The sequence below is a fragment of the Phalacrocorax aristotelis genome, chromosome 14 (genome assembly GCF_949628215.1).
Source record: "Phalacrocorax aristotelis chromosome 14, bGulAri2.1, whole genome shotgun sequence".
Lineage (NCBI taxonomy): Eukaryota > Metazoa > Chordata > Aves > Suliformes > Phalacrocoracidae > Phalacrocorax > Phalacrocorax aristotelis.
In genome coordinates, this window is record NC_134289.1 from 4,126,038 (window position 1) to 4,145,906 (window position 19,869).

The 19,869-nt window shown below is 48.6% G+C and overlaps 1 long non-coding RNA gene across 2 annotated transcripts in view; it reads left to right on the top strand.

Moving 5' to 3' along the window:
- LOC142064559 (uncharacterized) overlaps positions 1-19,869 on the top strand; it is a 200,819-nt gene that overhangs the window by 163,912 nt on the left and 17,038 nt on the right. Inside the window, exons 14-16 of one of the 2 annotated variants that reach the window (XR_012663152.1) lie at positions 122-4,608; positions 5,154-5,305; positions 5,510-6,134. This is a non-coding gene — a long non-coding RNA (uncharacterized LOC142064559). Of the gene's footprint in view, positions 1-121; positions 4,609-5,153; positions 5,306-5,509; positions 6,135-19,869 lie in introns of those variants that run through there. The other variant, XR_012663151.1, reaches the window with a different exon arrangement.

Consider the following 19,869-nt stretch of genomic DNA (forward strand, 5'->3'; position numbering starts at 1 on the left):
GGGGGGGACCTGAATAGGCAGTGGATCGATAGCTCTCCCCATGCGAGCATGCAGTGGGTCGGTGGGTGAGGGTTATTTATCAATGCCACCCTCGCCCTCCCTCCCTCTGTGTCATCTTCAGAGGCTGCGATTAATCTGTCCCCATAATGCAGAGCAAAGCCAGTGCCTGCTTGCTCAACTCTGCTCCTGCTCGCGACGCCTCCGAATGGCATCACGTCCAATTAGCAGAGCTTAATGAAAAAGAAGCGAGCCCGGCGAATGCATGCCTGTGCTTACGTGGCTGCCTGGGTGTTGAGGAAGCAAAGCTGTGTTTGGAAGATGTCCTTGAGTCAGGAGGATGACCAGGAGGAAAATCCCTTCTCCCCAGGCTGATGGAAAGGGAGGGGTCTGCAGCGGCTGTTCCCTACCAAGGGGCTCTGTTCTGGTCCAGAGCAGCTATTTCCCACTGCGAGGAGAGGCTGACAGCGTGGTTTGTGCCAGGGTCTGCTGGAAATACGCAGCACACTCAGCACACCCCACTTGGCTTCTTCCCCCCAGCACAGTTTTCCAGCAGTGGGAGCGCACAGTGTGCCTTCTTGGTGTCAGGCTGACACGGATTGCAAGTAAAAGCCACCAACTAGCAAGAGCTGTCTCCAAGGGCCTCCGAGCCATAACGTGAGGCTCAGGGGAGCCCAGCCAAATGTGGCCAAGTCCTCTTTAGGGAGCAGCAGGGCTGACGATAGCGGATGCAAGCCAGTCTGCACCCCAGAGGGCCGGGCTCCCTCCAGTCCACAAAGACAGAATTGCCACAACTCCTTCAGCACCCACCCTGTGCTGGGGTCTCATCCTTCCTCTCCCCGTGCTGAGGATATCCAGCCCTCCACAGCACAGAGCCACGGCATGGTGGGCTACACCCCGTGCACAGGGCAAGGGCAAAGCCAGGAGGAGATGGGATGCACCACGCTGGGCCAGGGGTTTTGCCACCTCTGAGCGGGATGAACAAGCATCCTGGGAAGAAATACCCTTAGCAGCCCTGGCCGCAGAAGGAAAAGGTGGTGTTTGATAGTGGAAGGAAAGCTGATGGTGGGAAAGCGATGGATTTTTAAAGCCCAGCCAGTGAATCAGTCTCATTGCCGTGGTCACTTAAAAACAGATCAGCAGAAATAAAGTAGGTTTAAATCTATAGTGGCTTGGAGAAGCCTGACCAGTAAAATGAAGCTGGCAGCGCAGTGACTTGCTGGGAAACACGGCAGAGACTTGCTCCGTGGGATGTCCAGCTTGCAGCAGGGCCGCACTATGCACCGTGCAGCGATGCCCAGCACAGCCTGGACCGTAACATCTCAGTTCCCCGCATCTTCCTGCTTTTCTTGGAGACTGTAACAGCTGTAGGTGGCACAAGAAGAGGGACAGGAACACGCAGCAGGGAGTAATGGGGGAGAAGGAGACATCAGATGGCAACAATCAACAGAGAAGATTGACTTAATGGGATCAGCCTTCATTTTGTTCTTATTACCAGCACCTTGGGAGTGCGGCTTCTTTAATTAATTCCTTTGGTCTCTAAAGCATGGAGCTGAGGCCTGTGTTCTATCAGCAGCTGCTTGCACTGGTGCTCGTGGGTTGGGGCAGGTAGAGAAGCACGGAGGTCCCTACGCAGTCACTCAGCACTAGGTATGTCTCTACAAACCTCTTCTCCAAGCGGTTTAGCCCTCCTTTGGAGGAGAGAAAGGGCTTAGTGGGTTTTAGTAACTCAAGAGTGAGGGCTTTTCTTCCTGATGTTGTCATGGTGGGATTTTTTTCTTTATTTTGTAATGCATTTACAATATTATTCTGTTCCAGTTATGAGGAAGGTGGGAATGGCTATTTCTTCATCTTGCTTGGGAAAGAGTGACCTCTTCCACAAGGCACTGACACCTTCCAAAACTGCCATGTATTTTGAATATGTTCAACTGTAACGTGGAATTTCCTTGCTGGCTGCGTAAGCGCCCGGTTTCAGCCTGCGTTCCCCTGCTATTGTGTGGCCACCAATTCACTGGCTTGTGGGGGAAAGTGTTTGCCTTGGCCTCCATCCATGGTTCACTGGGTCTTTAACGTGAAGTGGGAGGAAAGGAAGAGGTCAATTTATGTTCTTGGTATCACTCAGCATTTTATATGCCTTTGGTAAAGTTGTGACTGTTATCAAGGCTATTGAAATCTCCAGAGTCTGAAAATCAAGGTGAAAGCTTGCTTTCATGGATTATTTCCAGTCACTTTTCTTCTGGCTCTGCTAAAAATAACGCAAGAATAGCTTTCTTCAAACTTTCCTATTCCCTCCTGGCTGGAGCGGAGAAGGTCAGGAGGATGAAAGTGAAAGAAGAGTGGGGGGATGGAGCCACGGCAAACTCTTCACAGGTACCGGTTTGGAGGAGATTGCTGACGGTTTGTTGTTTTTTTTTTTTCTTTGATCTAAACCTGATTAATTTTCTTTCTGTGTTTCTTTCCTTTAGCTGATGCAATGGCAAAGGCTGAGTGTTCCAGTCCTTCTAGAGCAGAAAACTTGCTGTTTTAACCATTTTCTTTTGAAAGTTAATTAGAAACATCCCCAAAGCTATAGGTTGGTCTGACAATATTGCCCCCTGTGTTGTAGGACCTTTATCCAAGGCCTTGGGACGATGCTGTGTTGCATAGCTTGTGTTAGGCTAGCTGCCTGCTTTCCTTTGCAATGGCTATGGGTTTTGTTGATTGCTGGACTGGTGCCTAAATTTGCCGCATCTTTTTAGTCTGAGGTGTTTCCGTACGATCTAGCAGGAGATAACGGTACCACAGGAGAGAGCCAAGGTATGATCTCAAGGTGCGCGTCCAGGAGAGAACTCCTTTAGGCCGCTCAGAAATGGCAGAATAATAGTTCCTCCCTAGAAAAAGGGAAAAATGGGAAGACGGGTGCTAACCACAAGTGGGGAGGCATTGCAGCTAAAAAATCCTCGCATGGCAGAGATTTCAGCTCATTACAGAACTACTTCAGTCAGCTGCAAGTTTCTGAATTGTGATGTTTTTTTCCGAGCAAGGGGATGACGTGACGTTGCTTCCTTCAGCTGTTCATTAGTGGTGTGAATAACAGTGGATCATCAGGTATCCTTCCCCATCCACAAGTTCATACTGCTTTTAACATTCTTTATTAACAAAGGAAGACAGACAGTCCAGTGTCACTCAGGAGAGAAGGCACCTTTGCAAGAAAGAGGTTCATTTTTGGCCCCAGCCATCGTAAAAGCTCCACTCAGAGTCTCTTTATTCCTTCCTGCCCGCTTCCCTTCAGGGACAGGTCACCCCTCCGCAAGGAGATCAGGTGAAGGGTCCGTCCCAGCTGCCACCTCCTGGGAGGGGACTTTGCTCACTGCCCCGCGTCAGCCTCTGATGGATGCCCTCCTGCCCGTGGGAGCAAAGGGAGAGGGTGTTTCCTCAGCTGTGGCTTTTCCAATCATTCCCTTTCCACCATTTCCTGGCTCGTGGTGCTCTCTTCCCCTTATAAACTGATATTTTAATCCAAGCCTAAAAAGCTGCCTTTCCCACCCAGCCCTGCTGCCCTCCGCGCTGGGCGCCAGCTGCAGTAGCAGATCACACTGCAGCACAGCCAGCTTGGCTAATGAGAGCCTAACTCTCTTGCTTCAATGTACCTTGGGTTAATTAGAGGTGAAAGTGGCTTTTTATTTCCAGATGAAACGTGTTCCCTGTGGTTTTGCTGCTCGCCCTGAGTTGGCACAGCAGCGCTGCACGCAGGAGTGAGCAGTCTGCGGGAGCTCTCCTGGGGTCCCAGCCTTCTTCTTTCCCCAAAATTTCTGCTTCTGGGCTGCCCTGGGGACACCCAAAGAGCTAAGCTGGCTCCCCGCATAGAGGAGGTGCCCCCACAATAAATTTGTTGCAGGTTGGCCCCTGTGGAGCCAGGAGAGCCCCACCAGTTGCGTGGGGAGGCGGTGACGGGGGCTGCCTCGGGGTCGGTGGCATTAGCAAGTTCCACTAGCTTCTTTGGTCACGGGTTATTGATATTATTGTGCACCTACCCCGATGCCTAGATAAGCATGGTGTTGCCGACATGTGTTGTCCCAACTTTTTCAAGAAGGGCTTTTCAGAACCATGTCCCAGGATATGAGCGGTGGGAGGCTATCCTTGGAAAATTAGTAGGGGAGGCATTTGTTTCTCCAAGGCTTGCGATGAAAACCCTAACTAACTAAAAGGTGCAGGGCTTGCTGAAGGAGATGTTACAGGCCATTTTCAGCTTTCTAAGTGGGGCAAAGCCAGAGTTTCTCCGCTCTTCCTGCACTGGTGTAAGTGGTGCAAGGCCCTGCTTAGGTTTTGAAGCAGCATCTGCAGAGGTCAGATGTGTAAGACAAGAGGGCCATTGAGGCTGTCAAAGATGGTCCCAGGGGGACTAGAAGAGAGCAGCTAAACCTTCAGGGTCCTGAGACAGCCATAAACCCTTCAGCCATGGTGCCCTTGAAGGCAACAGGACGTCGCCCAGGGGAGAGCCAGCACCGTGGGAGAGCACCCCGAGGCAGCCTGGGGTATCAGGAGGGATGCCTGGGGACTAGAGGTCACCTGAGGGACCAGCTGAGGCGATGCCAGGTGCCAGGCAGAGCTGCAAGGACCACGGCCAGACAGGTAGGCTCTGGGGCTCTTTCAACAGCCTCCTCCTATGTCACTTAAGGAATTAAATAATAATGTATTTATTGAAATTTGTTGTGTTATGCCATACGCTGGAAGCAGCAGATACGCAGCAGCTCAGGTAGACTTTTAAAAAAGAAAAAAAAAGCAACATGTGGAAGCGTTTGGCAAAATTTCTACTGAAAGGAGGAAACGTGTTTATATGCATATATAGTCCATCGGTTCTGTCAGAACTGTGGTCCCCCTTGCTGCTGCAAAGAGAAGGGAAAGAAGACCCACAGCACACCTGGCAGGTAACATAAAGGCAATGCAACGCTGTATTTCTGGGGGCAAAGCGCTGCATCGTCAGGGGTTAAGCTGAAGCTGCAACTGTGCAATATGTTCCCAAAGATGAGAGCCAGACAGCCGCTTACGGGAGACAGAGGCATTAGTGGCGTGGGGGGACAGGCGGCTTGGCCCCCTATTCCTTGGTAGCTAAGTACCACTTATTTATAGAAGCATTTTATGGGCAGAATTTGATGTCTGCACCTCTTTCCCCACAGGGAGACAAGAGACCGTGGAGACCCCCGCAAGCCTTCAAGCGCAGGTTAGCGCAGCATCGATCAGATGCTCCTCTCGCCACTTCTGCCAGCAGGGCTTTGCTGTTGTTTCCCAGTTACTCGATGGGGCTCTCTTCACTTCCCAGTTTCTTTGGGTGTGTTTGCAATAATGTGAGAGAAGTTTGGGTTGTATAAGGAGGTTGGAAGCAAAGCAATAAAATTAAATAGCATCATCTTGTGATACGGTGATCTACCTTGTTCTTAGACCGGGAAAGATTATCTTCTAAATAATTTTTTATGTCATTCTAGGGTGCAGGAGGGCTCTTTTGTATTTACTTACTTTCTTCTTGTCTCTTAAGTGACGTGCTGGCAGGCATACGATGAACCTCAGCCCCGATCCAGATGCACGTGCTTACATCTTGCGCGTGTACAGGAATCCACGGGCATAGATGGGCTTGCTAAAGGCTTGGCGTTAACGACGGCCTTAAGTGGGTGTTGAGCCTGAGATCCTGCTCATTGTGCAGAAGTGGCCACTGAGCAGCTTGTGCGAGCCGACGTTAGCCCATGGATCATCTCAAGTGGTCACTCCAGCTGTTTATTATTCCTTATTGGTAGCGTGTGACTGACCGCCGAAATTACCCTCTGTTGCTTTTGTGCTCTGATTAGACTCCTGCAATTTTGGAAGAAGTGGGATAATAAATAACACATCACGAGGAGTGAATAACAAGCGCTTCTGTTTGTGCCGAGGGGTCCTTCTTTGCATGCCGAAATGGGGATTTATCGTGCTCGCTTCTGCCTGCTATTTTTCATCAGTGCGATGAGTTTAGGTGTGTTTTTTTTAGGTGTGGTTTTGGGTCTTGCTGAAGCAAAGAGCTGTGTGCAGCCTGAATGCGCATTAGCCACGGGAGCTGGTCGCGTTGGGCCAACCCTGAATCTGAATTTTCAGAATTCAGAAATTTTTCTGAGAAGAAAAAAAAATATTAAATAAAGCTGGGGGGGGGGAGGAACCCAACCCTAACGCTTTTTGTTCCAGCAACTTTCTGCTACCAGTTAAATAGAGAATTGAATATGATCAGCCAGGTAGAAAAATGAAATAAAGGCTGGGTTTGCTTGACGTTGCTGCTTTCTTTGGCTGTGTTTTCCTCTCCGCACATGCGGGCTGGTGATGCTGACATCGTTTGGCCATGTCAGCAAAGGCTAGGAATATTTTTTTTCTCATCTGGTGCTCTCTGCCTGCTGCTGTCAGCTGCTTTGACAGAGTCACCTCCCTGAGTCGCCTCTTCTTTGGTGTCCTTTGAAAGCTGGCAGTGTCACCTTTTGAAAAGGAAGCTAAAACTCTTTACTGGAACACTGTGGGGAAAGAAAAGGTAATGTCAACTAGGCAAAGAGATAGATCGCCTTGGCCTGCCTATCAAAAAAAAAAAAAAATTCCCTTCTCTGCATGGGTGGGAAAGGTATTTTCCCCCCATTTTTTTCTCCTCCGTGCTGGCCACGATGTTCAAAGGGGAGGTGGCTTCCTGTGGAACGTGCTCCTTGTCCCCCCAGTGCTAGCAGGAGTTTTGCCATCAGCATCCGTCGGGGCTGGGATGCCACACTGGGGTTTTGCTGTGGCTGCAACCAGACGGGCCTTTCTAACTCCATCCTGCGGCACTGAGCACGGCGCGGCTGGAGGTACCAGCAACGCTTGTGCAGGCGGCTCTGTGAAACCCCAAATCAGCCCCTTTCCTACCAGTAGTGAGTTAAAGTACTTGCAAAACCAGCCTCTTGCTCTCGGCTCTGGGCAATATAACAGCGTCGCAGGCTCCTTCTCCCTCCTGGGTTTTGTTTTTTCCCCTTCTTATTTTCCCTAAGGACTTTTGCTTTTGAAATACTCTGTTGATTTTTTGATCTCCTCTACTTTTGAAAAGGCCGCCAGGAAGGTCTTGTCAGCAATTTAACAGGGAGATGAAAGAAAAAGCAAAAGGGGATTGTTAACAGCGGGATAGCGCCTGACATCTGGACGGGGCTAATGCGTGATAAGACGGGAGGGGTGTAGGTAAATCTGCTGCGCTTGATCTCTCGCCAAGGCAGGGCTCGAACTCCACGCCTTTAAAGCACGTCTGTGTGGACAGAGCCCAAGCTGACCAAATCCCCGGCGGTGCCTGCGGATCAGGTATGTGGAGGCCTGGGGTCCCCGCTCGGACGCTTGTGTTGCGTTAACGGTAGGAGTCCGTGGAGTGGCTAGGGAGGGGTCCTGCCTTTGAGTCCTGAGGTTCAGGCAGGACCCCCTTGCTTTCTAAACTCGTTCTCAGAGAGGAGTCTAGGTGCGGCTGAGTCCAGTCTTAGTCTCAGACTTGGTCAACGGTTTATTTTCTAAGGGTTCATCAAGGTATTTGTTGTTAGTAACTCATTTGGCAGCTGCCCCGGCCGGTCGCGTTCAGTGAGAACGATCACGGCCAGATTAATGAATAGTGCAATTTATTAAAGCAACAGATACACAGGTTCTTTGGGTTACTGGTGACAAGATTGCTGGTTACAAGACACACATAAATGCCAAAGGTATGAGTACACTGCTAGGCTACAAGTACGCAAAACAAATATGAAGCGACTCTAATACATTAGAGACTTAAAGTGACTCTACAGAGGTTTCCGATCTTACCCAAAGGCGTCCCAATGGGGGGGGGAAGGAGGCTCAGCCCACCGGCTGGTCCCAGAAGCAGAGTGGTACGCGATGGTATCTTCCCCGACACCCTCTTTCTCGCCACACTATTTATACTACTTTTTATCTTTCAGGTGGAGCTTGAGTGACTCTCGTCATACATACCTTTACTGTGATTGGGGTAAAATTTCCTCGCTTTACTTCTAAAAGCATAGACTAGAAGAAATTCCAAGCGCATGCGCAGTGAGGGGTGGCCGCACCTTAGAGGCGGGTAGCTTTGGGATGGAGGTGTGTTTTGGTATGATAATGATATTATAATGAGCAAAGTTGACCAAAAGGACAGCACTTTGTCAAAAGCGTGACGGACTGTTGGCGCGGGGTGGCAAATACGCAGCGTGCCAGCTCCGTGGTACCGCGAGCTCCCATTTATCCCAGAGCCTGGCCGCGATGCCTCCGCACCGCTCCGCCCTCCGGACAACTCCTTAGAGTCAGGAGGCCAAGTTCTCGTGGCGTTGCCGACATCTGTGGTTACTGGGGAACTTGCGTGGAATGGATTCCTCACGTGTCAGCTGCGCTTCACCCTGACAGCTTCTTCAGGGCTGTACCTCTTCTGAAAACATAGGTTTAATTTCTAAGTCACCTCCAGCGACTATTCCACAGCTTGCTAAAGTCAAAAGTCATCTGATTGACTTCCAAGGGATGTAAACGCAATTTGCCTCCCCTGTCCGTTTTGACTAGGGGAGACCAAAAAAAAAAAAAAAATTAAATAAAAAGGAAGCTGCTACTTCAAACCTGAGTCCCCAGGAGATGGAGGATGCTTGTAGGATGCGAAGCTGGCAGCCAGGGATTTGGGGGTGCTGCTGTCCTTCCAGAAAGCTTTGTGCTACAAAGATCTCCTGGGAGATCCACTTGAACCTGCGCGTGGAGGTGGTTGGAGCAGGGACTTGGAAAAGCAATCACTGGCTTGTTAGTTATGTAGCTTGTTAATTACTTGGTTTATCTTGGTGCTTTTCCATTCCTCCAATGACTTTGAGCTGGTTTTCAGTAAAAACCGGGCAAATGAATAGGAGGATATTTTAGTTGCTGGCCTGAGACTCCTCTGGGGCTTCACACACCCTTCGCCTCTGGTGGAACTGAGAGCTAGTGCTTTAATAGACTGGTTTTGTAGTAGATTGCACCCACTGCCTCATCCCCAACCTGTGCAGGGACCTGGCGGGCGGCTCCAATTCTGGGCTTGGTTTTGCCACTTGGGCCCCATTTCTGGTTTCTGCTGGCCGCCTCCTGCAAAGTTTTGCTCTGTGCCACAGAAAAACACGATGACAAAAGCTCAGCATTCGGGGAGGGACTTTTTCTTTGAGTGCAGAAATCTGTGCGCAAGGAGAGGTTCCAGCAAAGAAATCGGTGTTGAATGCACACTACCTTCCTTTTTTTGGTCCATAGCTAGGAAACAAGAGACAGGTATTTGGTTTTTTTTTTGTTGTTGTTTGTTTTTTTAAGGGCAGAGGCAGCAGTGGTTAGCCATGGAAATCATTTCGGCTACTGCCTGCATTAGAGATAACTCTCCACAAGAGATGCTGGCTCAGATGCTTCTTCTACTCCATCCACGGGTAAGAACAACTTCAAAACTTAAATCCAATATATATAAAAGCAGAGAAGGAAATGTTTAATTGTCCTGACTCTGCTGCAGGTTGATAAGCTCACACTGATTTTCTGTAGCGAAGTCTCCAGAGCGTACGGGTTGCTGTGTGTACCTGTATGCGTGTGAATGTTTCTCACTCCTTGGGTATTTCTAATCTCCCGCTGCATGGCAAAAGCTCGATGCTTCCTCCAGAAAATGGCCATTTACAGCACAAGTTTGTCTGGGTTCTGGGGTTTTTTACTTTTTTTTTTCTCTCTTCCTTTCTACTGGCTTCCTACAAACTTTCCACCAGAGTGGGGAGAGAGGTGTCGGGAAAGATGTCCCTTCACCAACACATATCCCTCAACCTGAAGCTCAAAGGCAGGTTCATATTCACCACATAATCTAAAACCATACTCTTGGGGGGTCTAATCCCTGCCTATTTCTGCTTGTAAACACAGCGAGAATAACACAAATAAAGGCAGTACCCAACTGGGGCTTTACCAGTAGCTTGAACTATTCTGTACTGGAGAAGCACAGAAAAAATGTCCAGTTAACTCTTTATTTATTTTGAAGGTTTGTTGGAAAGAAAAAATAAATGAACACACCAAGAAGGGACGGTCCAGCAAGTTCTATAGCTTATCTCTGAAGCCTACAAGCTCTGGGAATTTTGGATGTCTAGCTGGAACCTGGCTCTTTATCTCACCTGAGCCTCCAAGCCTACTGAGATTTTTTCCCAGTGCTAATTACAAAAAATTGGTTTGTCTGTAGTGATGGAGAAATGCCCAGAGGAGCCAAAAAGGAGACAAGCAGTGTTCAGGTGGGGGGGGGGCGGTAGGAAAAAGAGAAAACACCAACCTCCCTGGAGATGTACTAGGCTTAGTAGGGCTGCTTGACACATGTCGGATAAAATAAAAAAAACATAAATAAGAAAGCCACAACAATGTTTATAAGAAGATTAGCTTGAACATGGTGAAATTTCTCTAGGGACTGTTCATGGCTGAAGCTCAAACCAACAACCAGGGCCTTATCAGAGTAATGAATTTCCACGACTTTGGGCCATTAAAAATCCTCCCCCCTGGCCCCTTTCCCCACCCGAAACACCTTTGATTTGGGGTGCATCTGCAGGGGATGGTCCAATTTGTGCCGTCCCCCTCCTCGGCAGGGTGGAGGTGCGGTGTTGGGAGTTAACTCGCTGGAAATAACGTGATGTGACTATCTAATTTGTGGCTGCCACCCGTTTGGGAAAAAGGCCTGTCTCTGGGCAGCAGCTTATCCTCAGGCTCATTACGACATTGTTCCGAAACAAATCCCCCGGGCTCCTGTCTGTAATCACTTTTACATACGTGTAGGCAAATGCGTCTCCATCTGCGCTCGCCACAGTGCAGGGGGAGACGGAGCCAGGGCCGTGTTACGGTGGGGAGAAGAGATACGGCTGTAACTGCTTGTGCGGGCAGCGGCTGGTGACCGCTGGTGGTGACCACTGGTTGGGTTTCAAGCAAGACTAGGGTTAGGTTTCATTATCCTGAAAGCCAGTGGGCATGGGTTGGGTGTTTTGGGGGTGTGTGTGTGTTGTTTTTTAGAAAAGTGACTAAACTACAAACATAAAGAGACCAACCTTGAAAATGTCCATCTTCAGTTCTCAGCAGGTGTAAGCATATGGGAGAGCAAAGAAGTTAACGCACACTCTCCTTGGCTGTTTTTGCCCCATCCAGTGGTGCCATGGAGCTGCTCTGGTGTTTTTGGGGTTGGTCCCTGCAAGCCTTGCCTTGCCAAAGTCCCAGGGCTGCATGCTGCAGTGCTCCTCCTGCCTCTGCCACTGCTTTTTCTGTGGATGCTCTTATGCTAAAAACCATAATTATCATGTTTTTAGCCCATATACTTTGGTGAATCAGAAAAAACCATGCTACTAAATGCAACAGAAAAGTGGCTCTTTTATATCCCCTTAATGGTGGGAAGTGCTGAAGACTGCACCAACACCAAAATCTTTCACTAGTGGTAGCAAGTCTTTAGAATCAGGTTTGGAAACCTGTTTGGGGATATTTTGGTGATAGTGCTGGGGCTGCGTGTCAGGGGGCTGGAGGGGTTGGTGCGGGATCTGTGGCACATAGCCGTGAGTTATTTCATAGACGCATGATGGTGGTGATGTTTATGGTATATGGAAGGCACGCTTGTGGTTCTGGGGGAATTCGGGTGGTATTTGTGATGGGTGGGCATTTAAATTTGAAGGTCTGAAAGAGCTTGTAGTTTTGGCGGCAGTTGTTCTCCTTGGTTTTTGGATCACTTGAGATGGCTTCAATAAGTCCGACATCGTTGCCTATCTTCAAAACCATCGATGGCCAGCTCCAGCCGGGTTTATTTACCCGAAAGCCTGTGCTTTGAACTGCCTGCGTGGCTAAGGTGGCCAGAAGCTGTCTAGAGACAACTTGGTGGTTTTCCAGTCTATGAAATGCCCGGATCCAGTCGGGAGCAGCTGGCGGGGAAGGACCCCGTGCCGGCAGCCAGCACATGCGTCACCAAACCCATGCTCACCCTGGCGTGGTTTGGCACACTCACCCATCCCCGGCAGCACGCTCCTCCAGGATTGCAAGTGATGAAGCAGGTGTGAAAACACAGTGGCCCTCCCTTGTCACGCAGAGGTGGGAGCGAAGGTGTGGGACACCCCCTTCATCCTCCTTCCCCCCTTTCCCCTGCTCTTCTGGGCATCCGTGGGTACATGTTTCCTGCCGGCCCTATAGAGTCACATGGAAAGGGCCGTGCAAAGGGCTCGGGAGCGGCCCTTGCTTTTAAAATTGCTTTTGCAAGAATTTGCTATGGCAGAATTGCTCTTGCTACAGCAGACATCCTCCTGGGGTTTGCATGGTGCACCGCGAGAAACTCCCCGAGGGCTCTCTGCCTAGTCTGGCTTTGCCTCCTTTCCATGAGTGATGATCATCCTCTCTTTTGTCATCCCCCTGCTCCAGCGTGGTGGGGAAATTATTTATTTGGGAGGGCAGGGGCTGTTAAAGGAGGTGGATTATGCATTTGTGATTTAAATACGTGGAAAAGGGACGAAAAGCCTTTTCTTCCTTCTCTTCCCCCTGCCCCGCCTCCCTTGGTGGGCTAGGTGCTCTCTCCTGTATTTTTCATCCAAATGGAATGGTTTATTTTTATCTTTTTACAAAAATAAGCATTAAAAGCTACAAGATGGATCACCTGCGTGCAGATCTTCAAGGGGAAGGCCACGGGGAATATTGCGACCGAGAGGAGGATGAAGGAATAAGTCAGTAATATGTGTGGAACTGAAAGGTGGCTGGACCATTCATTCCCATTATGAAGAGGTGCACCACCATTAATAATCATTTTAACAAGAGCTGGCCTGAGCTAGCAGGTCTGGGCTACATTTCTGGAGAGTGAATTTTTATTTAATATATAAAAAAATTGCCATGCATACAAATGAAAAGCTACGGCGGGCTCACTTCTCCTACCTGATATTTATTATTGCATCCCCTGCCTTGAAATAGGAACATTTATTTGGCTAACGCATATTAAAAGGGCTGTGCCTGCCTTTCCTACAGCACTCAAAACCCAAAATACTTTGACTTAAAACTCCAAAAACGCTAGTTTCTGAGCAGCTGGAACCTTTCCAAGGAGGAGAGGACCACCTCACCTGGAGGAAAGCATCTAGCCATCAGAAGTCCCATGTTTCTAAGGGGGTCATGCGAATCGCAGAGGCTGCACAGTAAGGCTGGAGTTTGCCAGAACTTCTGATTTTGCTCGGGTGCATTTCTGTAGCTCTGGCTTGTCTGGAAAATCAGCAGAGTGCAGGTTCAGGAGACGGAGCGTTGCTGAGGATTTTACCCATAAAACCACATCTTTTAAAATAGATAATGCATTCCTTTTTAAAGGAATAAATGAGTAAAAACCTTCGAGTCTTTTATGAAGCAGCCGTCAGGGAGAAAGCTTTTAATCTTGGTGATTTAAGAGAACAGGGAAATTAGCTGTTAACCAGGTACCTCTTGTCTACTTTATTTTTTCAGGGAAAAAAGCAGCAAGGCAAAGAGGCAAACCTGAGACAGGGGTGTCTGGGCTGCAGGCTGGGAGCTAACCGAAGCCCACCGGTACAACCCCTGCGCCAGCCACGTTGCCCGACGCTGTGGGAGTGTGGGCAGGAGGAGGCACAGGAAGCCCTTCTGCTCTCACATGAGCCAAAAGCATCCACGCACATAAATATAGGCACCTTTATCATGATGTACCAGTATTTCACCTACACGTGCCAAGGCAGGTATACGGGACAGGGGACATACAACCACCTATGCATGGAGTGGGTCCTACTGATGCTGTGGGCTGTGGCGCCCTGAATCACCACCAGAAAAAGGTCAAAAGGGCCGAGAGTCTGGGCAATGCAAAGCTAAGCTGTTCGTTTAGACATGAAAGTCGTGGCTGAGCTACCTCTGTCAATGAGGAAAGGACAGGCAAACTCTGGAGGAGGACTATCCCAGGGAATGTCCCATGCCATGGTGGTATCAGAGTGGTCCTGGTCTCCTGGCACTTGGTATGGCATCCTGCAGGTCGGGATGCTCTACAGGAGGGGTCTTCTCTATAGACAGACCTATTGCCACCTTAAGGTACTTGGATTTGGACAGAGTTATGGTCTGGGAGGTCTGCAGGGCATCCCAGTTTGTTCTGTGCTGCTGGTGGTATGATCGCAAAGTGAACTTAGCCGCTTTGTCCTCGGGAATGTGTTTTTTTTTAATTAATAATAATAATAATAAAAAAAGGTGAGAACACAGTATCAGCTGGGCTCCTGCTATGTCTGACACCTTCCTCTTCCCCTCCTGATGCTGCTTGGCCAGGCTGTCTGGTAAATATATTTGATGTTTTCTTCTCTAGATGGGCTGGGATAATTGATGCTCACCCCCTGCCAAGTGCAGGGTACCACACCTGGGAGGGTACGCTACATCCCGGCATACCCTGGGGCTACTGAGAGCTGCTTCACTAATAGCAAACCCCTTATTTTGGGTAAATAATTCTCTTTTCCCAGCGACGCACCTTGTTTCCCTCTTCGGACCTAGTTATTCAAGCATTGGGCTTTCAGAGGTGACTGGCTGTTGCAAGGACAGTGTATCTGACTGAAGAGATGGGGGTATTGGGTAGTGCCAAGCAGCTGTTCTTTGGAAATGAAGGTGATCCTAAGTGCCAAGGGACAGGGACAACTCGCTTTCATTAGTCACTGTTAAGATCTCGGTCCCCAGATCTCGCCAAGGCCAGGAGGTTGAGGATTTACTATTTTCACTGTGTCGCAGCAGTAGATGCTATGGGCTTGGTATCTGGTGGGAAGCACAGAGTGGAGGGGTTATCTCTCTGGAGAAACCAAGGAGATGGGGAGATATCTTGTCCTTATTTAACTGAGCTTTCCTGCCATTAACCGAGCCACTTCAGCCCTCTTTCCGAAAAGACCCCCTCCTGTGGTAGCGCCTTCATTTTGCCGTTAGTGAGGGCGCTCACAGACACTCTCTTTTGCAGGGTTTTCCCCAAATATATGGGAACTTTCTACTTTGAGCGAGCTACCCTTCTGCCAGATTTGCTTTAAAAGAAAACATAGTCAGAAGGTAAGAGCAGGGGATGGGCAGACAGGTGCTGAGGTACGAACATGGGGTGGGATCCCACGTGCCTTTTCTCCTTAGGAAATGAGAAAAAACTTCTATTGCCAAGATTTTAGTTTCCTCTCTGATGATCCACAGCCTCCCTGTCTCCATAGCCGGCTTGCTCCACACCCCCACCTCCTGTCTCATACCTGCTCTTTCTCCATCTCAGAGATTTTGGAAATTCAGATCCATCTGCTTCTTTCCGATGGAAAGATAGTATATCACAGGCAACACAGGCAGGGCCCTGGTGGAGCCGCAGCGTTAATTAATGGTAATCCCTTAATCCTAGGTTTATGTGAGAGACCGCGTTGCCCACTTCGTCTCCTCCTGAGCACAGGGAGGTGTCAGACCCGTAACAGCAAAGCTGCCTGTCCAACACTGCACCAGAGGTGAGGGTTTGGCCTCTGATCACCTGTATTTGAATAACTAGGGTTTTTTTTCCTGTTGGCTGTCGTAATCTGGTGAGACCATCTTTGCCACCAGGAAAAAAAAAAAAGGACAAACCAAACCAAAAAACAGGGAAATTATTTCTCTTGCAATTTTAAGGGGAGTTTTAGTAATGGAGTTCACTAGGACAGGTTTTCTTCTCTTCTTCCCTTGCCCCTGGTGTCAACATTTTTATTCAGAAAGGAGCCCGAGTGCCGAAAAGCAGCATTTCACTTAGACAACTTATCATATTTGATCTGGAATTTTCCTGAACGCTTTCATCCAGTCGCTCAAAACCTTTCAGCTCTCAGCAATCCAACACAAAAATATCCCCCCCTTTTATTTTGTGCATGTCGGTTCTTCAACACCAACCAGAAGCAACAGAAGAAAACGTCAAGATCATGTAATTCCCACAGAAAATTACGTGTGGATGAAAATGAAATGAAATATGGGCTAGTTCTGCTTCTGATGGTGCCTGTGTTTCCTTCTGTGAAAGGAAAGCCCCCAGTCCTGGCATATGTGGGGAGGCACTATCGGGCTGCGAGTATTAAGGCCACAGCGACACAACCTACATTCTTACCTCTCCTGTTTTCCACCAGCAGACTTTGAGCTTTCAAAGTCACCAACCCAGTAGGAAACAGCAGGGCAGTGTTTTGATGGCCTAAATTTCATCTGAGTCACCTTAGGTGTGCCTTTCTTCTCTTTAATTTGCGCTGGTTTTGTTATGTTGCCTGCTTCTGTGTTTCCCGTTGTAACTCAGCCTTGGGTTGAGGCCAGCTTTAAGCATATTTGAGCCTCCAAAGCAGCTTGTTGATATCTTGTGTTGGCTCTGGCACAGGGGTGAATTTTATCCCTGGATCATGCTGACCTGGAATTTAAAAGGCCGGGAGTGCTCCCCAGCTGCGGTGTGATGCAGCGCTGGGTCTTCTGGGCTGCGATGAGGTCAGGGCTAGCAAACCAGAGCACAAAAAGGAGGGTGATGTTTTGCTAAAATTCGTTATCCTATGATGTGAACCTCCTCGGAGCGTCTCACGCCCTTTACAAGGATGCTTGGTGCTTCCTCTTGGACCATCTCCACCAGGGTGGTCCCAGCCCTCCTCCCAGCAGCCCCCGTCCCCTCCCTAGGCTCCTTGGGAGGGGAGGATTTACCCTGCTTTTGCCTGGGTGTAAGATTTAGGAGCGCTTTCATCTTGTCTCAGCATCAGCAGAGAAAACTAAAACCTGGGCTTCAAATTACAGATGAAGACTAATAACAGTCTTATATGTGTCATTAAAAAACTGCTGGGTTAAACAAGTACGGCACATTTCCACACACCCAAGAGTGCTATTCTAGGTCTAATGAAACCTCTTCCTCTAATGCAGAAAAGGACGAATATTTCTCCAAAGCACTCTCTTTAATAAATTCATCTCTGCTGTAAACACCGGCTGCCTCTGAGGGTCTCTAAGTGACCACGTTGGGGTCACTCTTGTCTCCAACCTTCATTTGCTGCTCAGCTGCATGGAGGCAAGCTGGGATGGGTTAACAGGTGAGGCACATGCCCACCTAAAGCCATTTAACTGAGCGGGCCCAGCTGCTGGGGGATAAAAAGGGAAGAGCTGAGCATACTGGGTTGGTGAGGTGTTGCTGGGATTATGGGGGTTTTTTCTTTGCTGGGCCTGGGATGCTAGACTTCTGCAGAAAGAGCTCCGAATCTGCCGTATTTCAGGTTAGTGTTTACTAATGCCCTAAACTTTCCTTTTTTTCCCTTTATTTCAAGAGCTAAAAGGCTTTCTAGCCACGCTGCTTTTGCTTTCTACGCCTTTTCTTTCATAGCACAGAGGAAGGTTTTGGGGAGGTAGAGCCTGTCTTTTCATCAGCTCTTAACACATTCAGGGGCACCAGCTTTTCCTTCTTTTCGATGCTTGAATTTCCTTGTCTTTTAGGGCTTGGAGCAGCCTTCTGGTTTATCAAAGCTGCATGTGGGAATGCCTGGGAAGTCAGGAGAGATGCCTGCTGAAAGGATCTTGCTCTGTCTGTAGTAAAAGCAGCAATCCTTCATATGGGAATAAAAAATAGTGGAGGAGCGTAGGTGCTGTCATATGTGCTGATGTTGTGTGTTTAATAGCTGTGATGTGGATAAAACCTCAGCTGTGTTTAGCCTTAGTTTTATATTATTTTGGATGGGCGAACCGGAAAAGGAAAGAAATGAAAAAAGGAGCCATACATGCATAAAAATTAGATATAGAAAAGACCTAGGTCATCTACTCAATACTTTTCTGCCACCAGATGATTGTTCCTGGACTAAAATCTCTGCTTGGAGTTGTGGCTGGGAATACATTAACCTTTAAAACAATAGTATTAGAATGTTATATATTTTCTTTAACCCATATGCTGGAAAACTGGTAAATGTGAAGTGCGGGTTGTATCCGAGTGAGCGGTCCCCCCAGGAAATGGGTTTTGAGGGATTTTTGTGAAGAAGTGCTCAGCCTGCTGTAGTTCACTTAAAGGTGCTGCTGACCTGGAGGACAGCTGGCCGGCCCCCGAGCTGGGGGCTGTGTTGTGTCCCGCGTGGGCTTTGCGAGCACCGCTGCGTCGGGGCCCTCGCAGCCGCGACCCTGAGGTTGTGCTGCTCCCGCTGTACCCAGGGCTGCTCCCTGCTCCGTCCACGGGCATCCCAGCTTGAGCGGTGGCAACAACACGTGAGAGTAAAAGGAGAGGAGAAAGTGCTGCCTTGCAGGCATGCAGTTGTTTTTTTTTTAACCTGCCATAGAGGGTAACTAAATGATACTCTGGGGTTGAACTGTAGAGGTCCTAGATAATTTCGGCTCCTGCTTCTGTGGCTGTTTTCTGGTGGCGGGGAAATCTTTCGTCATCTCTCCTTGTTTCAAAGTGGCACGGGAAACATCAAGGGGATGCGTCTCCCTGAGTGCTGTCAGTGCCCAGGAAGGCACTTCAATAGCAACGGTTTGCCTATGGTTTTCACAGTGGTGCTCTTAAATTTCTGTCAGTGTGTTCGCCTATGCTTCATAGGCAAGGAGACCGGGACACTAAATTAGAGGAACTCACTCTGGTGCCTTATTTGCCGTGCATTTCTACCCTTCCTGACCCTCTGTTGCTGACTTCTTACGGGCTGAGGTGGTGCCTCAGTCCTAAGTGGCTGGAAAGGCAACAGGTTGGTAGATTGGGTCTGATTTGGAAACCACTATATTGTTTTTATTTTCTGTTTAGACTGTTGTCTATTGCTTTCCTGAGTTGTTCGGCAAGTTGCAACACAACGACACAGAGATGTACTGTTATTATTGGTGGTGGTTGTTCCTAAGTCTTTATTGATTTTTATAAAAGAAATAATAACAACGTGCATGAGGTATCCAGCTAACAAAAGAGGTCCTGCAGTACTCATCTCAAATTAAATATATAGAAGCAGAATCCAACTGAGATATTGACAGACAAATACAAAGCTTTGCGATTCAGCGTAGTGCTGGAGTGAAAGCAGGGCTTTGCCTTGCCACAGCCCGCCTGGGCGAGGAGAGAGACAGCATTGTTCTTCTCTGCAGCTCATCAAGAAACGTGCCCAAAACGTCGTTGCCTGAGAGCAGGCGTAAATATGTTATCAGTAGGAGGGAGCTGCTGCCTGAGATCCAGCGTTGGGCTGACCTGCCCTAGCTAGGGAGGGGGACCGGGATGCCCCCACAGCAGCGGGAGTGGGGCTTGAACCCACCTCTTTGTAATGCAAGAAGGTATGCTCTGCTTGAGCTTGTCCTGGGGGAGCAGGTCTGTTTCTGTAGAAGGTTCCTGGCAGCCATTTGTTGGTTGTCTGGGTTTCTGGTGTACACCATCAGCTCAGGGCATCCTGCCTTTCAGCAGCAAAAAGGCCATGAGGAAGGAAAGCAAAGAGAAAAATCTGTAAATCTGTTCCTTGTGGTTGGTCTTTTCTTCCTACTGGATTAACTCATGAACTCTTAGTCAACAGTTGATACATCCCAAGTAAGGAAGGATGTGAGGAACCATCTCTGACATTGCAACTGCTCTGAACTCCATTCGCTTTAAGCCAAACCTAAGAGAAGGGTTGGAAAAGATCATTCCCCTTTTTTTCCTTACTTTGGCATGTTCTCAGGTGGGTCACAAGAAAAAGCTCATGTTGCCGCTGTTCCACCTGGGAGCAGAAACTACTAGACACAACATGAAAAGGTGTCACAGTCTTTGTAGATTTGTTGCCCAATTCTCACTCAAATTCAAAAGAGGCTCAGGTAATCCTGTAATGTCAGAATTTGTCTTTCCCTTGACTTTACAAGGAATTCCTGAGGACGATATTGAATCACAACCATATATCTGCTCTTAAATCATTTTCTCTAGCAAAACATCACCCCATAGAGGAAGTCCTTTCAGTGAAGACAAAAATGAAAGCATTTATCGGTTTGAAAAGATCCCTC